Source organism: Streptopelia decaocto, assembly GCF_964273445.1.
Source record: "Streptopelia decaocto genome assembly, chromosome: 7".
NCBI lineage: Eukaryota > Metazoa > Chordata > Aves > Columbiformes > Columbidae > Streptopelia > Streptopelia decaocto.
In genome coordinates this window covers 37,917,221-37,937,336 of record NC_138661.1, presented here as the reverse complement: position 1 = coordinate 37,937,336, position 20,116 = coordinate 37,917,221, and the positions used below count along the sequence as shown (strand labels likewise).

Below are 20,116 nucleotides of genomic sequence, written 5' to 3'. Positions count from 1 at the left end.
TTCTCCAGACGCTCCCTGATAAGAGCATTGCAGGAGCTGCCAGGGCGAGACATGTTGGACCCTCTATAAGCACACTGGCACGGGAAGAGCAGCACTCCCACACTGTATGATTGCCAAGAGAGAGGAGGCATTTTAACCAGGAACTGACTTTTTCCTGGCAGCTTTTGGGAGGTTGGGTGGTATTTCACATTATTAGTGGGTGTGGAAACCAAAAACAACAAATTTACAGTTGCTAGATTATTTCTCGGAATGCCCCAGTTGGGAAGCCAGCGACTGAAGAGAAACAGGCCTGCATTCACCTTGGCTACAGTTGCTTTAAAGCAGGTTTAGTTTCTATAACTAAACCTGCATTTGGTATATACTGAAATGCAAGTACAGCCAGCAAGATCTTCAAAAGCAAAAACGAGCCAACTGCATAATTCACATGTTCCAGTCACGATATATACTAAATGTTTATCTGGTGTAGACCACTGTCCCAGAAGAAAACAATGACAGAACACAGTTTTAGAATAATTACCACACATATGCAAACCTCCCTCTCCAACTACAGATTGGCTTAGGCTCCAAGTCATAAATATTTCTAGTCATTCTAATATTTTGCCACTAAGAATATCTAGTTTTAACAAGAACAACCATTTAATAATACACTTAGTGGCAAAGAAAGAAAAATGAATTCAAGTTTATAATACTGCAGTTTTCTTCAGCTTATCCACCCTATAAACAATTCCACATACAGAACAGTTCAAACATAAGGAAACTCAAATCTGAAATAACAAGTCTTATTTCCCTTTCCTCTTATTTTCATGTCTTGATCACTGAGTCCTCAAAATACAAATACTATTTGTATTTCAGGATATCCAGACCTTCACCCAGAAACAATAACACCTTTACAGCTTCCCATACAAAAGCCACCCCTATTTCATATAAATTAAGTCAGAGACTCCCCACCCTAAAATGCAGCATTGCTTTCAGACTAGCTGATCTTTAAAGGTCCTTTCCAATCCAAACCATTCTGCAATTCTGTGAATTACAAGTATAAACCAAAATGTAGTTTGCTACAAGTTTACCGAGTTTCAGTCGACCCAAATCTACTATAAAGATTATTTCAAAATTGAGGTTAGGAATCTAAGCAACAAAATTGAAATCCATTATAACGAAGCAGAAAGCACCACCATTAGATATATTAACATCTTAGCCGATAAGCCTTCCAGTGTTATTTTAAAAGCTCCTGAACAGTGAAGTTTCAGTAAAAAATGCATTTAATAGTTTCAAACTTTAAGAAGCTTGTAACCATGAACACTGCAGGTGTGCTTTTTTTTTTGGTGACATGAAAAAAAGCAAAAGGCAGGGGGACAATGAGGGGGCAGTCAATGTTCACCTGAAACTGATACAAAAGCAAACTAAGAAAGACATACACTCCTCTGACAGTTTAAAAATATGTCTTGGACAAGCCTTTCACTGCAGTTTTAACACAGACCAGTCTCTCATGAACAGTGCACACTTTTACAAATTGTTTTAAAGGACAAATTGTAGTTCAGAAAGCCCATACCCATTACTACAGAAAGCAGGCTGCAGGTGCATTACAAAAATATGTTTGTCCTGTACTAGTGATAAAAGAATAAGCCTTCCTCATGGGAGTAAAACTGTGAGAGGTAGAAAACTGAAGTTAGTTAACGCTCCACATGACAACCCACATAATTTCATGGCAGATTAAAAGAATCAATTAAATAATCCAAGAAGCATGAAGCCATTCAAATAGGCACTGTTTACATTTTTATCTCATCTGTGTCCCCCTGATCGAATTAACAGAAAAAAAAAGTAACAGTGGCGAGATAGCAAGAGTGGCTCAATTAGACATAATTATGCCTGATAAATCTTCTCCCATGAGGTGAAAGGCAAGACAGCTGTGACAAGGACAAATCAGCTTGCAGACTCTGTTTATGTCCTGAAACACCACATGGTATCTAAAAAACAAAGCTAGTGATCCAAGCTGCTTACAGCCCACGGCACAAGTGCTGCAGTTGCCAAGAAAAATAATGTTGTGCAGGTCCCTGCAAGTTTTAGCTAAAGTTAGTGTTTGGCCAAAATCAAAGTCATATGACTGAAAACATTAGCATAGGAGAGGCCTGAACCCAACTCAAGGGTTGGATTCTGAATTCTGTGTGACCCGGACTCCACACCAGGACAGGTTCTGTCACGCCCAGCTCCTGCTCTGGCAGTGCCGTGCAGCCTGCGGGATGTCACAAGCAATTTGGTAAAAGACATTAGTGGCAAGGACCAAGTGTCTTCTCTCACACACAGCAAAATAACTAAAATGATGTGTGATTACCCTGTTCAATGTAGAAAAAAAAAAAAAAAACAACTTCAAAGAGCAGAGAAATATATTGATTAAATTTGCAGCTGCATGAAACAAGTTTGGCTATGAATTAGAACATCTACTTCACGCCAAATAATGTAAATAATCCTTTCTGGAAACAGTGATATGGTAAAAAATTATTCAAAGGCTCCTCATGCATCTAAGAATAAAAATAGACATTTCTGAAAATACACCATCTCAAGCTGTAGGGAAGATTAAGTTACAGTATTTGCATTGCAGAGCTTGTCAGCACTGTGCCTAAACCCAGCGAGAGACACTTTTCCTCAGCTTCAGCGAGAGCTCAGCTGAACCAGTGTGTCTGGCTCTACACTGCCCAGTATCTGCAAGACGCATCAAAGCAAGTTCAGCAAAAGAGACCAGCGAGCGATTAGGGGGCTGAAGGGTGTGAGGAACAAGGACGGGCTGAGACACCTGGGTTTGTTACTCTGCAAAATGCTTGGAGGATCACCTTGCTTTCTACATCTACCTAAAGGAAGAATATAGCGAAGATTAAGCTGAACTCACTACCACTGTACACCTCTGATTTACATTGCTCATCCTTTGAGCATGAGGGGTTAGACCAGACAATCTCCAGAGGTCCCTTTCACCCTAAATCAGCTACAGCTCTGAGACTGCCCATCAAAATGTTCATCCCAATGTTGATGCTGCTTTCTGACTACTGAAGTTATTGAATTGCTACAGTGCAAAGCAAGACATCTAGAAATTACTGACTGCATGGAAAGAGTAAGGTTTTCAAAACCAGCTGTGCAGCATCCTATTTGATCCAAAACCACCATCACCTAAAATGCAAGCTATGCTTTAGTTACCATTAGAAGTGGGATCAACAGAAAAACTAACGGCAAGGCACATAAAATATCACTTTCCCTGAAAAAGTACAGTTCAGACTACGGTACTGAGCTTTTTGGGAGGTACAGAGATAAAGCAATAAACTGTCTTCTATGCATTTTTCCACCATTTTCATGAGGAAAACACACCCTGCATCTTCAGGAGAAAAAACAAACAAAACCAAAAAAAAACAAACACCACCACACAGACCTCTAGGAGACTGACTCACATGTATGCAGCAACACCCTTTAAAGGCAAGGTTCAGATCTAGAGCATGTGTGTGTCAACCTTCCACAGAAAGACTGGACATTTCTGTGCACACCTGCAGAAGGACTATGTCACCTGCTTCTACAGACCAGCAGCACACCAATGATATAGATGACATTCCTTAAAAGCTTTTCAGAAAGCCTAATATATTAGATAAGAGCTGTATCAGACTAGCAGATCAAAAAGGGAATTTATCATTCTGTTGCTTATCTAATGGAGAGACCCAAAGAACAGCACTAGCTTGGCATTGTTATGTGGCTCACAAACAGAAAAAGAATAGAAATCAAACAATGAAACAATTTCTGAATAGTATCCTGGACAATCTTTTCCCTTCACAGGCACTGTGCTGAAGCAGTGTTCAGAAATACTTAACAACTGCAACAGGTTAAACACCAGAAATATCCTGTAAACATTAAAAAAAAAAAAAAATACTAAAAGGTGACTAAACAGTGAAACAGCTCACTCAGACTGTGGAGTTTTCAGCCTCGGAGATGTACAAAGCCCAGTTGGCCAGTGTCCCAAGGAAGCTGCTCTGGCTGACCCAGCTTTGAGCAGCGCAGTTGGACTAGCGGATCTCCAGAGGTTCCCGCCACATAACAACCCAGAACTGCTGAGGTGACTACGTCTGCAGAGCCAGTGAAGGTCGGCCTCCAGAAAAATGGGAGAGTCTGTACACACACGTCCATCTGCAGAATCTGAGGTAAACTTGCATCATATTTTGTGTATGTTTTATGCCTCTAGACTTGATCATAAATTTAAGTTACTGAAATCCAATAATCAAGCCAAGCAAAAACTCCTCAGCTTGTAGAAGATGTAAATAGAACACACCTCTGTTTCATTGCACACGAAAAAACACTGAAGGAAACAAGTATTTCTCCCTTTTTCTAAACATTACTGATAAATGCTACTGAGGATTTTTATTTTTCTTTTAAAGATAAAATTTAAATGCAATGCCTATGAAAATAATTGGAAATTTTTAAAACCTGCCATAGATCAAAATAAATTAAAAATGAAATCTAAAGCCGTGTCCTTAAACATTTTGTCAAAACTTTCCCACCGCTACAACAACAGATAAATCCCCCCACCTTGCACTTTTTGACACTGGAGATTCAGACACATTCTGTAGCACCCATGACACTACTTACGAACCTCAGTATCTCCTCTTCTGTTGGAAAATGTCCTATTGGAATTTTTTGAGTATGGAAAAAAAATACACTTAGTCACAACCCTTAGCAGATTGTTTCCCCTTTTTCCAAAGAAAGGTCAAAAGACTTTAAAAGATAAGACCAATTCGTGTCTTGAAACATAAATAGCAGCTCCTAGTAGATTCAGGTCAATTACTGAGAACTTTGAATATGTAAATGCCTTCCGAAGGAGATTCCATTTCAAAGCCATGTCTAATAAGACATCCAAATTGAACATTTATGATCCCATTAAAAGCTTTTCCTGTAATGGCCCCTTTTTTAAAAAAACATCCTGCAGATAAAAAGATTCGTGGTTTTATATCTATCAAGGAAATTTAAAAGAATTCAAGAAACAATCTGCTTCACTAGGACTTTTTTCTTGCCCTCCTTTTACAAACTAGAAACAGGCTTCGTTTTTGGCATAACATTAAGAATAGATAATGAACAAAATTAAGATAAACGTAATGAAGATTAGTGTTTACCACATCTAAAAGCATCCTTCCACAATCTAGGCAATAGTGGTTGTACAGTGCATGCAAAGAGCATCACTTCTTTAATCGTTCAAACACTGAATAAAAACAAATAGTATTTGAAGTTACTTACTAGTTACAAATTAAAAAAAAAAAAAACCACACACACAAAAAAAAACCAAATTAAAGTTTCTCAAACATTTCTAGAGATAAATTTGTCAGGAATTTAGAGAAGATGAAGTGGCGGTTTCACAACCATTAACAGCAAATCTCTGCAGTATCACATCACTGACCAGGGTAAGTTTGAGCCAAATGAGACTTTGTTCAAGTGTGCCAGAACATGATACCAAATTGGTATCAGTGGCAGGAAAGTGCTTATTATCTAATCCAGTATAAAATCACAGTGGTCTAAAATGCCTAATGCAAATAAGTCATGCTGCAACCTGATATGTATTTTATTTTTGCTTCAATTAAAGCAAACAAAAAATTTATGAGATTAATACTTTACATATGACCACTTTACTTTTTATCCAGTATTGGGAGTCCTAAAGCCCTGCTTGTAGCACTGTTAAACCAATGTTATTACGTACTCTTCCCACCAACTAACAGTATTCTGCAGTATTTTTCTCTCCTCCTTTTACCAAGAGGAAAGTTAAAAGTGCGATGTGTTGCAGCAGCTCTACAGCCCAACACTCCAGTGCTGATTGATGCTGAATGGCTAAAAAAGGTTCATTCTTTTTGACAGACTGCTGTCACCTAAACTGCAAATCTGTGTTAACATGGCACCCCCAAAAAATGAAAAAAGTTATTATCCTAGAGAATACATGAATCCTCATGGTCTAGTATTAAGCCTTTCAAATAGTCAGTGCAACTGAAGAGACTAGTACAGTCCTCGACTCTTAAAGAGAATAGGGATCAAAGATCTCTGCTCTCAGGAGCAATGACAGCTTACTGAGCCCAGACTGCACATCCTATGGCAGCTGCTGAGATCAAGAGGATGAAATGGAGGGCTGAACAGCAAGGAGAGGAGTCTGGCCCCCTTACTGCTTCACATGGTGCTGCTGTCACAGCCAACTTAGGTCAATACATAGCTTATTTAAACACTTCCCCTCTCTGATATACATAAACACTTTGTTTTGCCGCCCTAAAAAGGGACATATCTCACATTGCAAACCTACCTTGTAATCAATCCCAAGTTTAAAAAAAAATCTTTATAAACCCTGTTTTACCTGCAGCCTTATTGTCCAACACTCAAAAGTGTTGCAAGTGCAGAAGATAAAATCTTTCCCCAGAGTCCAGATGTCCTCTTTGGATGGTCTCCCAGAGACCAGAACAATTAGTCTCTGAATCCCTTGACTAGGTAGCAAATCAACCTGCTTGGCTTCTCAAACAGAACAGAAAGAATCTGGACAAGAAAAATGCCAAAGTTTTAGCTGGTCAGACAAGCAAAAGCAAGAACAAAAAAATCTTTCACACCCATCACATCACCTCCTTTCAACAAAGCCTTAAAGTAACTTGCCAGTAAACACCAGTCATCTGCGAGGAAGCCAGGAGCATCTGGAGACAGTGAATTGGTAGGACTGTGAGAGAGCAGGATCCCATTTGTGTTTGTGCTGCTCTGATGGATGTTTGCAGGATGAGCCTGGCCTTAAAGCACTCATACATCTCAGTAGCACCTGGATAAGATTATTCTCAAAAAAAGCTGGTATGAGAAAGCTACTGGTAACCAATGTTCCATTTTTCATCAATAACAGCTACATAAGGGGCTGAAGAAAAACATTTCCTCGATACGAAGTGATTTCTTCAACGCACAATAAAACAAACAAACAAACAACAAAAAACAAACCACACACAACCCACAAACACAACAAAGAACCACACATCAACACACACAGAACACAAAAGCCGTTCACATAGTACTGTGAACAATTCTGGAGAGAAGGGGAAAAAAAGCCCTCACAGGACACTTAACTGTCAAAACTATTAAGCAGTCTCAATACAGATTTCACTTCAAGCTCCCCACAGCATTTCATCATTGGCACTTTATTTTTTGGAAGGAAGACCTGATAGAAGTCTATACATGAACTATTATAACAAAGCTTGGTACTTTCAAGTCTTTCTGTCATACTTACTTCAGCTGGAGCTACCAAATCTGGTTATCTCCCACACAACTATGCTTACCACACAGCTTCTTTGGCGACTAACAAGACCTTTGTGCATGCTGCATCTCTTGCCACCACTGGCTCAGTCTCACCCAGTCCTTTCATACAAAACCTGTTGGACCTCAGGTGTGCATAAGGGGCTAGAACAACAGCCTTTGAATTCAAAATATTTAGGAGACGGAAGAAGTGTTGGAGAGGAAAAAAGCAAACAGGCAGGCATGCACAGAGCATAACCACACAAGTTAATTTCTACAGAAAACCAAAAACTTGGAGGGCAATCCTGCCTCAAATCTGTTATCAGAAATCCAGGATACAGAGACTGTGCAATCCCAGCAGTGACTGCCATGCAGCACAGATACTTGAGCTAGCTTTGAGCTAAAGAACACTATCCGCACATTTGCTAGAACTACACGAAAACTTAAATGGAAAACCTGCAGGAGTGACAACATGAGGCACATTGGCTGACTCTCAGAAAGCACAGCATCAGCACAGACATTCTCTGCGGTACAGCCAGGCAGTACTTCACATGTAACTGCTGAACACAATTCTTCCTGACAACAATTTGAGAGCCCACACCAGATATTAATCCAGATAGAAAGGAATACTTTACATATATTTTAATGGCCTCAGATTTGACAATTTCTACACATTTCATTTACTCTTTTAGTGTGCAGTCCATTTTATTCTTTTTGTAGTTTTATAGACCATCTCATTCTCTATTCCTAGAAGTCAAGATGTGTAAGAGTTCACTAAGACAGGGACATTTCACAGGCAATTAAAATGAAAAGCAATCTATTCCAGTATTACTTTAATTTGTAGCACGCCAGCTATTACATTGGCAACACTGATCTTCCGACCTTTAAGCTAAACACGCTGGCCTAACACCAGAGCCAGAAATGCAAGAGCCACATTAGCCTCCCCCTTCAGCAGGGCTTACTGAGCTCGGGGACAGCATTGTGCTGGTCAGTTCATACGCAATGCTGTGCCACTGCTAGTAAATGCCATGCGGATGCAAGCCACCAACTCAGCAGTGTTGCATTATGCCACGTAGGCACTGTGAGCTAAAGCTATAACAATAAATCAAGTAAGGCCAGTGCACAGGTTTGAGCACTAATCCACAAGTGTCCATACCAGTAAACTGTTACCACATGCTCCAGCATGGTTTTCGTCAAGTTTATTAATAGACATTGATGTACAGGAGATTGCACAGGACTAAGGGCTGTTCCCAGCAAACAGGAAGGGTTTCAGCCATGCAGAGCCCCTCTTCAGAGCAGAAAACAGGCTGCAGACAAGTGCAGACAAAGCCCCTAGATTCCTCAGAGCTGGCTCAAGAGTCTCCAGTACAGCTTCACAGCTAGTTATGAATATATTTGTCCATACAAAGATGAAATCTAAAGCCCAAGGCAGCTTCTGCTCTGAACATTATTACAGATTTCTCATGCATGTATTAAAACAACTTGCTCAAGGGCATCTGCATTTCCTTATTTCACAAAGTCAATGAGGTAAACTAATGAATGAATGCGAGGCACTGATATTACTGTAATGTCACATCAAAATACAATCTCATTAGTATCCATAAATGAGTAAAGTCGAGTGCACTCAATGCAAAGCAGCACAATTATCATGCAACTACACTGCACCACATTAGCTATGTACATGATTCCACATTTTGCCTAAAATATCAGATTAGGGCTCTGGCCCTTTCCAGCCCATGGAAGTACAGACATAAGTATAAAATACTTACATATTGTCAATGTTGTAATTATCCTGCTTGATTCACTTCCCTCACCCCCCCCCCTTTTTTTTTTTAAATCAAGTTAGGTAGTATTATTGTCCAAAACTAAGCTGGGGGGTGTAAGGAAATCAAACTCTATCCCAGATGTAATTGCTTCTACCACCAGCAGAAGCAATTTTTTACCTGCAGCCTTATTGTCCAACACCAGTAGAAGCAATTTACAGAACCTTACCCACACATCCCCCTTCTTTCCATCAGCAGAAAAGGAGCCGATCAGATCATATTAACTTTACCAGAAGCAACAGCCTTCCCCTCACATGTAATCATGACACTGGGACAACTGTTTTTTGTTCGCAAGACAAGAAAAAGCCCTGACAAGAGAGCAGTCTCAAAGCTGTATACTGATATTTTAACAGTCCCAGCAGCCATATCTCTGACCAATCAGCATCTTGCATAGAAGAGGCAACCTGAGACCAGATGATCTGTTCCCAAGGGACACATTGTAATTACCTTTCTTCTGGGGAAGAGTCAAGCAACTTTTCAGTACAACTATTCAATGAGATCACGTCAGCAGTTGAATTTCACAAGTAGTTTTATTAATATTGCATATGTTCATCTCAGTGACATCCAGCACTAATTAACAAGGTGTTAAACTGAATAGCAGTGGCACTTCAATAGTTTCCTATATCTTCAATTCCAATTTTTGAACACAGGGATAAACACAACACATTGCTTTGCAACCCAGGGTGCCGTTATTGAAACAGCTAACCAAACTGAAGCTTCCATATATTTCGAGAGCTTTTGGCAACTCAGCTGAGTACTAAAGTGATAACAAAGAAGGGCTACAGCAAACAAGACAGATACTGCTATCAACATTTTAAAGTCAGAAACCCAGTGCAAACAGAAAAGTCGCTCAGCACTAACACAGCATTAAAAAAAGAAAAAAAAGACCCACCACCTTTACAAAGACAATTTTTCTGCCCAGGAGAATTGCTTTGAACTGCTAAGATAGAAAGGTTTTTGTACCTCCTTTATCAGCAACAAGAAAATAGCATAATGAAGAATTAAGGGTGTTTTGCATTATACTATGCATACAACTACTTCATTTTCAAAAGTACTATTAAATGCTAACATTAAATTACCTGCAAGCACATAACACCCACATACTGCCACAGAACCAAGAGTTGTTGTTGCCACCTGTAAAATGCTACTGTAATAGAGCAGCACTGTTCCACAAGCCATTTTCTTCCCCCATGTAAAAAAAGAATATAAAAGACCACACAACCAGGTACAACTGTCTATGCTACTCCTCATGTACTTATCTGTCACAAGCAATGAAGTTCTAATTTGTAGCTAAGTTTCAAGTAAGAATTCCTTCTAGACATCTTTTCTGGCAACACCTGAAAAAAAGCAAGTCATTCCAAAGGTAAGCAGGATTCAAATTTAAGAGACCAGTCACAGTTGGAAGCATTTAGCTTCATCTGTATACAGTTCTAATGATTCTCCTCCCACCTCTCTTCAAATAGATCTTCAGTTCTTCTCTAACACTAGAAAAATCAGAGACATCTTTGAACCCTTCTTTCCTAATTTATAACACTCAGGAAAAAGAGGGCAGGAGAAGGAGAAAAAGAAGATACAATTCACTTGTTTGTACAGTTTCAGCTCCAATATTTAAACACAAAAAACTGCTTTTTCAGTACTGTTATCTACTGGAAAGTAAGTCTAAGTCATGCTTATTCTGGATGCTTTAACAACATGTCAAATGGAAGATCATTGTTCTGCCAAAGATCTTTTAGTCCTCCACATTAGAAAAACTGACAATGGTAAAGCAAACGACACTACGACGATTTACAATTCCTCCTATCTGAACCAATTTATTTCTACCTAAATAGTCAATGATCTAAAAATTCTTACTGTTATTACCCTCCCCAGATTCCCTAATGTTCACAACACTACCTTCCCTTACAACCTGTTCCAAACAAGTAAGCAATCCCCTAGTTCTCAGTTTCATCAATTATTTCTTCAAGGCTGACCCTTGTTAATTAAAATTGCCTTTTCCTATTATGTGTAACTGAAAGATGAAATTAGGATTGTATCTACAAATTCCTCCCTCAACTGCTCCTTGATTTCTCTCCTTTTATCAGTTTGTGATGCCTCTTATTTAGCCCCAAATCACTTAATCCCCCAACTCAAGAACCTGAAGAAACCTGTCACCTAAAGTTTGACTGTATCATACTTGGAAATATTTAGCAACTACTATAAATTGCTTTGGGTTTGTTTTTAAGCAAAGTGCAGGTTTAGAAAAAAATAAGAAATGGCAAAAATCTCCTCCTTCCCCCAGCACTTCAGATATTTGCTATCTCAGAGCATTCTGTACAAGAAGCAATGTCTACCTTGCTACCCTAACCCTTACTTTTCACGAGGTCAGCTCTGCACAACTGCAAAATTGTGGTGAATGAAACTGACTGCTCCTCTTGCCTCAATTTTCAGAAAAGACACATTGTATCTCTTAATTAAAGGCCACATTCACAACATTTGCACTCTTAGCCTTGGAAGGCATAAAGTTCTTGGCAGTTTGAGGTAAGTCATTAGACTTAAGATCCAAGCGTAAAAAATATACTTCAATGATGCAAGAACAAAAAACCTCAGTTGAGCTGCTCAGGTATGTAAGCACTGACTTGCATACTAAAAAATTTAGATTTAATGATGCCAGCAATCAACAGATAATGACTTAACTTCTGTTAAAATAACAGTGATGAACACTCTTTGCAACATTTAATTACTGCTTATTATCATACCTTTGTTTTACTGGAGATGTGCTTTAAATTACCAACAAATTTGAAAGTCTTTACTGCATCAACACTACATTTATACAAGTGATTAAAATCTGGAATATATAGCACACTGTTGCACATTCACACCCCATCCTAATGCTGTTGTTTGGAGACAGAATAGCCTCTTCTGTTCTCAAATGTCATCTAGCATTTTAATTAACATTAAAAGTCCTCTGCCAAAAAATAGAAGTACAACAGTACAGGATTAAAATTTTTAAAGCCTTGACAATTTTAGTACACTACAAAAAGAAAAAAAAAAAAAAATCACCGATGTGGCTCTGCAGATCTCCTGGCTCCGTCTAGATAGGAAGGCAATTGTACAACAAGGCAAGAATTAACTTATGGCTCTCAAATTATTCCATAGAGCTTCTCCCACAGTTCAAATTGCAAAGTGGAAGTGTCCGTGTCAGGCAGCATTCCAGTCCCAAAGGCCATTCATTTCACTGCACAGACATGCCCTAAAAACCCACAGAGCTCAAAATCCCAAAAAGGCCTTTTCAATTTCGAATGAATGGCATGTTTTAAGATTGTATTAGCATTTTCCTTTTGTTTATATTAACAAAAATATCCTAGCAAAATTCTCCTACTGTCTCTCTGTATGGCAATGCAAAAAACAATACCAGATTTGGGACATCACGGGAATTCCCAGAGTTACATCAAGTACAATATGCTGACTACCCTGCAAGATGCTGCACAAGTCAATGGGGGGGAAATTAAAACTGACTTTCTGTCAACACTGCCTTCTTCAAGGACTGCAAAAGAAGGGAAAGAGTGGGAAAAAAAGAATCCAAGGAAAGGACAAGCTACATAGACAGATTTACAGAAGTATGTCCTATCTTTTTTCACTTCTAAATGTTCGTTTTAAAAAGCTGGGGGAAGGCATCAGATTTCACTATTTTAACTGCTGTTACAATCAATACAGTTCAGTCTACTGAACTAGTTTATTAAGAGTCATGCAATAAGCTGATAAATACATTTGCAAAGTAAAAGCTCAGTGCCAGTATCATGTAATTCATAAAGATATGTTTATTTTCAAGGCATGAGTATGTTAAGCCATAGCTTTCTTCTGTCCAATTATGCAGCACTAAACAGCATCCAGCAGAAACAGGGACAGCCCTCTAAGATTTATTTGGTGGAGTCTCATATAGTCTTCTAACACATGCAACAATATTCCCAAAATAGTATCAAACATTTTAGTTTTTAAAACATTTTTTTTTTAAATCAGATGGGTAATTCAGAAAGTGAAAAGCCTTGTCCGCAAAGATAAAGAGATCTTTAAATAGTTCAGAGATAAGAACTGTAATGACTTTTGTGTAACAGTAACACATTTAAGCCTACAGTTTAAGTTTCTTCACCCATTGTATTTTTTTTTCTTTTAAACACGGAGATAAAATCATGTTGCATTTCAGAAATGTGGAAAAACATTTTTTAAAAAATCACCACACATTCTGATTTTTGCCACAGTTTATTCAGCAAAAGCAAATTTGTGCTCTGGACCTGCCAAAATATAAGTGTTCAAGAAGCGCAGGTTTCCTCGCGTGCAAAAATAAATAACCCTCCTTTCTTGCCGGCCCACAGATAAAGGAAATAGGGTTTCCTGCTGCAGGTTTGCAACCTGAGAGCCAGCACTAGGAAGCCATGAAAAACTGACATGGGTGGCAGCACTGCTAACCAAGCAGAAGACATGACAGGAGCTGGACACCAAAGTAAAACTGGTTTACGTTAAGAGAAAAAAAAAAAAAAAAACACGCTACGAGGATGGCATTCATTTTTAAAAGATCTTTGAACTGTATCTACACCAGCATTTGGTTTTGGTTTGCATAATCTGGATTCCTCCTAGAGGAAACTAAGCTAGAAATTCCTCCCCAGAACTTCAGCAAACCTGGCCCGACCCTTGATGGTCATAACCGTCCAAACCAACAAACTACATCTGTGTTAGGGACATACAATTTAGGAGGCCAGACTACATTCTGTCTAAAGGAAAATTACTGAAATATTAACAATGTTGATCTGGGAGACTCGCCACCCCCACCTTCAGCCAGAGCTCCAATTCTACTCTGCCAAATTATTTGCCAGTGTAAGACCAAGTGACAAAGCCAAACACACAGAGAGCTATACAGAAGTCAGATGAAGGAAAGAAGCACTCTGAACCAGAAAGAAAGGGGAAAATAGTTATAAAGCAGAAAACTATAATCTCTCTTGTAAATCACCAGCCATCATGGACCTGCACCAAATACTTCATATGACAGTATGAAGTTACCATGCTGAGTGAGCATGAAGACCAGTAGCTTATTACAAGACCAAAAAAAAAAAAAACAGGCAATACAAAAATACAACTTCAGTAATCTCAAAAAGCTGCAAGAACAACATCAAAATGTTCTCAGGGCTACGCAACTTCAGGTCAAACCAACAAACGTAGGTGTTTAAAAAACATCTAACTCTCTAAAGAGAGCTGTCTGTATTACCACCAACAAGAAAACGCAAGATATCTATCAGAGCTGCTGACGTGAACAACCGGCATACAGAAAGTTCTGCCACCACAGCAGTTGTTTGACAGATACTATCTGCTACTATTAAAGAAAGTTCTGTATTAATCCATTTTCACATCCCATCAGCATACAGTAAGCCTGTCATTTGAATTAAAAGGTCAGAAGACAACCAGTTTAGCTGACAGTGCTCTAAAATGCATGGTGACTCGAGAAATTCAGAGAGCAAAGCTGTGCTACAAGGGCAGCCCTTGCACCTCCTGGAACCCCACTGTCCGCTGCAAAGAGACAGGCAGCAAAGCGAGCTACAGAGCAAAGGAAGATGCTTGGCAATTCCCCCCACCCAGAAATTAAATAGTGAAAATTCACAAAATAATGCCAGCCAAGTATTTTAAATATAACTAAGTCTCCCAAGCAGATTCAACAGGCAACTTCTCCCAAGTTACACTCAACTTCTGACCTGTGCTTTCCAACAGGCTGGAATAAGAGCTTGCTTTCTGCTGATTTTGGCTAGCTGAGGTTTTTAATCCACTGTAACATCATCAATTGCAAAAAATAAGATACATTTCAGGATTAACATGAAATGCTTTCACTAAGATAAAAGTCCACATTTATGTACAAGTTCAACATTTGCATAAAAACCAGTCTCTCCAAGGTCTAAATGAGTACTTAGAGGTAAAAAAAAGTTCTCAAGAAGTAAACAATCAACACAAAAATCGAAAAAAAATCACCAAAATGTTTTCAAGTACTGAAGGTAAACCATAGGGAACAATGAAGAACAATCCAACTTTAAAACAACTGTATGCTATATGCCAGTAGTTTCAATTTTGACAATTTATGAAACAAAACTTGGTTTTCAAAAAGCACTTCACTAATCTTTAACATCCATCTGAATAAAGCACCCTTCCCTTTCTACAGAGTCTGAGACAAAAGCCAAAAGAATATTAAAGCATCAACAAATAATTTGAAAGTGCCTCTCAGGCCTAAGCATGATCCACTACGCCCAGTAACAACTCTTCTTTCTGTATTATGGTTTTAAATAACCCACATTCAGAAAAGTTGTTCTGTACAGTCATGTATTTGTCAGGAACTTGATGTCTCTCTTCAAAACAGGCATCCCTCCATCTGCTGTGCAGGGAACAAGAGCCACAGCATCCGACATGAGATTAACTAGTACGAATAGACAAAGTCACGATTTACTTTGATCTACTAATCAAACACAAGTTTTCAAGAGAGGATCCACTTATACACTCACACTTCTGAAACACTGACAAATACTTGGTTAGAGATCACACAATTCACCAACTATCGAGATCATGAAAAGTGTTATGTTACCACATTCAAATGAAGTGCTCCTTGAAGCATGCTTCCATAAAGAAAACAAAGACTTGTAAACGCTTAGTCTCAGCATAAAACACACGTGGCGGAATCTAAATCAAACAACCCACCCAGCAAACTGGTGCCACAGAAGTCAAAATTAAAGAGACTAAGGCAATGACATAATTTAGCTTTATACATGCAAAACCAGGCTTGTAAAACCACTTTATCTTCTAATTCATGTCCAAAAACACAGTCAAATAACCAATGAATTCTAGTGCCTTTGTGACTCCTAAAGGATTTCCCAAAGTTCAGAGTACAAAACTACTACCAAAGCTAACACCAAAACTGTGACAAGACTGTGTTAGTCTTGCACTGCCAACTGTGTAAGGATTAAAGATCATTAGTCAAAACCATTAAGTTATTGTCACTCAGCCTCACCCATGGCCACATTCTGCAGGTTTACAACTGTGCCTTCAGTTAACAACTGCTGATAATATTCCACTGCCAGAAAATATTGATTGCCTTTCATTAAATAAAGAATATCTCAGCTGTCATAGGCCCATAAAATCTTACTTTGAAACCTCCCGCTTTAGAGTCTTCATTCCAATGTTAAACTGAGTTCAGTGAAATATAAAGCTTAGACTATTTTAAAGTTGCTGTTTAGAGGGATATACTTGAAATCAAGTCACTGAAGTCATATCTCCATGGAAACATAAAACACAGAACATTACAACATTTTTCCCCCACTCACAGATACTTAACATACAATTAATTTTACATGCCAAACCAACAGAAGCCTCACCTAGAATATATAAATTTATACTGATAAAAGAAACAAGTAGCTGCACTTAGTATTGCTGTATTTCTGTCATAACTTATTAACAAGTTAAACGAACGGGTGTCAGAATAAATTAATAAAATAAAAATCTAAAAGATGGATAGTTAAGTAAACAAAGCAAAGATATAAAACGATACTAACAGATAACTGGATAATATCTTACTGACTTTTAAAATATTTAAATTAAGGAGCTGCTGAGGAATAAAAGGAATCTGCCTGAAGCTAAGAAAGCCAAGGAAACAACAAATCAAAATTGTTTGCCAACTAGCCAACACTTAAGGTCAACAAGAATAAATTTAAACCTCTAAAAATGTCAGAATTAGGGAAACCAACTTGTATGACTGAAATTTTGATGCAGGCAGAAGGTCTGCTGCTTTACTCCAGTAGGGTACTCAGGATTTCCAACCGGTAGCTGCTAGAACTTCATAGCTTGCAGCAACCCCCTTGCTGAAGGGATTAAACTACTGATACAGAGAAAACTGTTCCTTTTTCTTCTCTAGAACAGACATGGCATGCTATAGGACAAAACAGATAGAGGAACAGAAGAGAAATTCAAATGGGCCTCAACCTCTTACTAGCCTACCCCTCATTTTCCCAATGTATATTCAAAATAATCCTCCTTAACTGGCAGAACACGACCTTACTAAAATTCAAAATAACTATTAAGAGTATTTTATGTTCTTAATTTAGGTTTTGTTCTCCTGTCTTAGAAATAAAAGATGTGTTGATAGTGGCAGACTTAATAATTCTGAAATAGACATTTTAAAGAATGTATTTGAGACACAGTTATGAAACTGAGAGGACAAAAAGAGCTACATAAGAACAAAACACCCAAAGCAGCAGCAGAATGCTTATAAGCATGATAAAAAAAAAAAAATATCTCCTTGAAAACCTGGTGGGGGGAAGAGGCCATGGTTTTTAAAACAACAGCTACTCACAAGTTAATCCCAAACATTAAAATAACATTTCAGATAAACATGGAATCGGGGTGGGGGGGAAAGGAGAGATCTTCAAACCTACCCAATTATGCATGGGTGAAATAACCATCATACATTTTATTATAGAAAAAGTAGATTATGAATTACATGTGTATTTATTAAGTTTTTATTCCTTACTGCAGCTCCATACTGTCACAGTTCTGTGACAGTGCCTACCTCTACACCTGCTCACCTTTTTAGTCAAGCAACTTTTGAAGCCCTACAACAGAGCTGACATCCCATTTTGCTTCTAACTTCATGAGCTAAGTGGTTCTATGAACCACAACTGAAAGTAGCAACACTAAAACTAAGCATTTTATTAGCATCAATAATACCTTCTTAATACACTGTTGAGCAACTAAGTGCACTCCTTTAATCAACTGGCCATAAATAAATCCTGTTAAAGAATGAAAAAAAAATCTTCTGTCCCTAGCTACCTATTAATAAAGTAGGGACATAGTATTTACATAAAGAATTCAATCATGAAACTTTTCTTTTTTGGTTTACCTAAATCAAACATATGCATTTTTATAACCAAGAAAAAAAAGAAATCTGAAGTTCCCACACTCTTTCTGGATTAATAACTGGTGTGGCATCTGATGGCCTAAGGTATGAAAGCCAAGAGAGTGAAATACAACTTATAGATCTCTGTGATTACAACTGCCACAAACTTCTATCTTAGTGCTTTCACTTGTCTCTCCCACCACTCCAGCTGAAGGACAAGAGAGGTTAGCCCAGTAATATCTTCCAAATAAATAACAACCAAACTCTTTCTCCAGTTAGCACTTGCAGTGACAACAGGCAAAAACCAGGGGGGGAGAGACTCTTTTCTCTTTTACAAAACTGGTTTATGCCTTAAATAAAAGACAACTAATGCTTCATTCCCATAGTTAACTAGTAAAAAAAAAAAAAAACAACCCACCTCAATCAAAACACCACCATGAAAGAACTGCTTTCTAAAGAAAACGTCAATCTTGGTTCAACCATACAGATCTGGAACCTAATGAAATCTGACACCTTTACTCTGAAAACAAATTTGCATTGTATTACCAACTAAGGCTCCGTGCTCACAGATGCACTTCATTCAGCATGCAGTAACGGGTTCATTAAAGTATCATTGCTAAAATTTTTAAAAGCGATTTCGCACATAAAATTTTTAAAAGCGATTTCATAAACAACATTATCCCAAAAATGCCCCTGTACTCTTCTTTGGGTAAAAATCATGCCGCCTCCACCTAAAGCAGGCAGATCTTGTGGCCAAGGTTATACAAGGAGATCTTCATTAAGTTGAGCAATTCTCATATTGTATCACTGCTTTACCAGACATGAATGAGTGAACTCATTAAACAAACTGAAGTTGCAACCGAGTTACTCAATGCAAACAATAGTTATTTTTACATATAGCACGAGAACATCAATATCGAGACTTCACGCCACATAAAACAGGGGAAGAGCAAACAAACTCAGCTGAGGAAGGCTATCCCTTTCTCTTCCATCCTTCCTTGCTTCTCCACCAACATCTCCTCCTCCCTCTCAATAAGTGTCAGTTTAAGGCATTCCGTTTTTCCACTTTTCCAAGCTACTAGTGAAGAAATCAACCACCCGCAAACACTTTGTTCCTCCACCCCCTCTTTCATGAGCTGAGCTTTCAGAACATCCCCATCGGCATTGCCTCCCAATCACCTAATTGTTATCATTACCGTGGTCTCAGCACCGGCTCAGAACAAAAACAGCACGACTACACACCCCCCCGCTAGCCATAGAGAGTAAAGAAAGAAACGAGGCTGAAGTACAACTTACAGCGCCGAAGAAGTTATTTATCGAGCCCGGAACGCCGGCAGCGCGCCGCTCCCGGCCCGCGGGGGAGCGCGCCCTCGGCGGCGGCCGCCTCCGCAGGGGACGGGCAGCGCGGGAGCCGCCGCCGAGCGGCACGGAGCGGCACGGCGCGGAACGGAACGGAGCGGCCGCCACTCACCGCCGCCTCCGGCCGCCCGCCCGCGCTGCTCCCGCTCCGGGCTGCCTTTCCTGAGGAGAAAAAGACACAAATCCGGAAAACAGCACCCAGCTCGACTCGCTCCGGAGAGACCCGCGCCCGACCCGCCCTCGCCCCGGGGCTGCCGGCAAGGCGGGGGGACGCCCCGGGCAGCGGCTCGGAGGGCCCCCGCCGCCCCGGGTGTGTACGGGCCGGACGCCCCCTGCCCGGCAGAGGAGCGGGGCTCCGGGCGCTGCGGCGGCGGGGGGCTGTGCAGACCACTTTCCGTCGGGCCCCCAGCGCCTCCTCGCGCCCCCGTCACCCCCGGGGCGCCGGCTGGCGGGCAGGGGGCCGCGCCGCCCCGGGGCTGGGGGCCGCTCTCCTCAAGCACACCCACCCACACACCCCCTCGGTGAGCGGCACGGCTAGGCGGCACGGCTAGGCGGCAGGAAGAAGGGGGACAGCACGCCGCCCGCCCCGGCTCGGCGGTCTCGCTCATAACTCACCCAACAAAGTTGCCGCGGTGTCTCGTCTCAGCTCCGCTCGGCTGTGCCGGGCTCTGCTCTGCTGCGCTGCGCGGCGCTCCCGCCCGCGCCCGGGATGAGCTCACTCCACCCCTCCGCTCCGCTCGGCCCCGCCCACCGCCGCCGCAGCTCTCGCGAGAGTGGC

General features: G+C 40.0%; 1 protein-coding gene across 6 annotated transcripts in view; it reads right to left on the bottom strand.

The window, feature by feature from the left end:
• SIPA1L1 (signal induced proliferation associated 1 like 1) overlaps positions 1–20,076 on the bottom strand; it is a 221,629-nt gene extending 201,553 nt beyond the window's left edge. For 2 of the 6 annotated variants that reach the window (XM_082058408.1, XM_082058414.1), the window contains exon 1: positions 19,954–20,071. The gene's annotated coding sequence lies outside the window, so the exon portion shown is untranslated. Of the gene's footprint in view, positions 1–9,252; positions 9,367–19,275; positions 19,446–19,953 lie in introns of those variants that run through there. The other 4 variants (XM_082058409.1, XM_082058412.1, XM_082058411.1 and 1 more) reach the window with 4 other exon arrangements.
• Between the last annotated feature and the right edge of the window lie 40 nt (positions 20,077–20,116).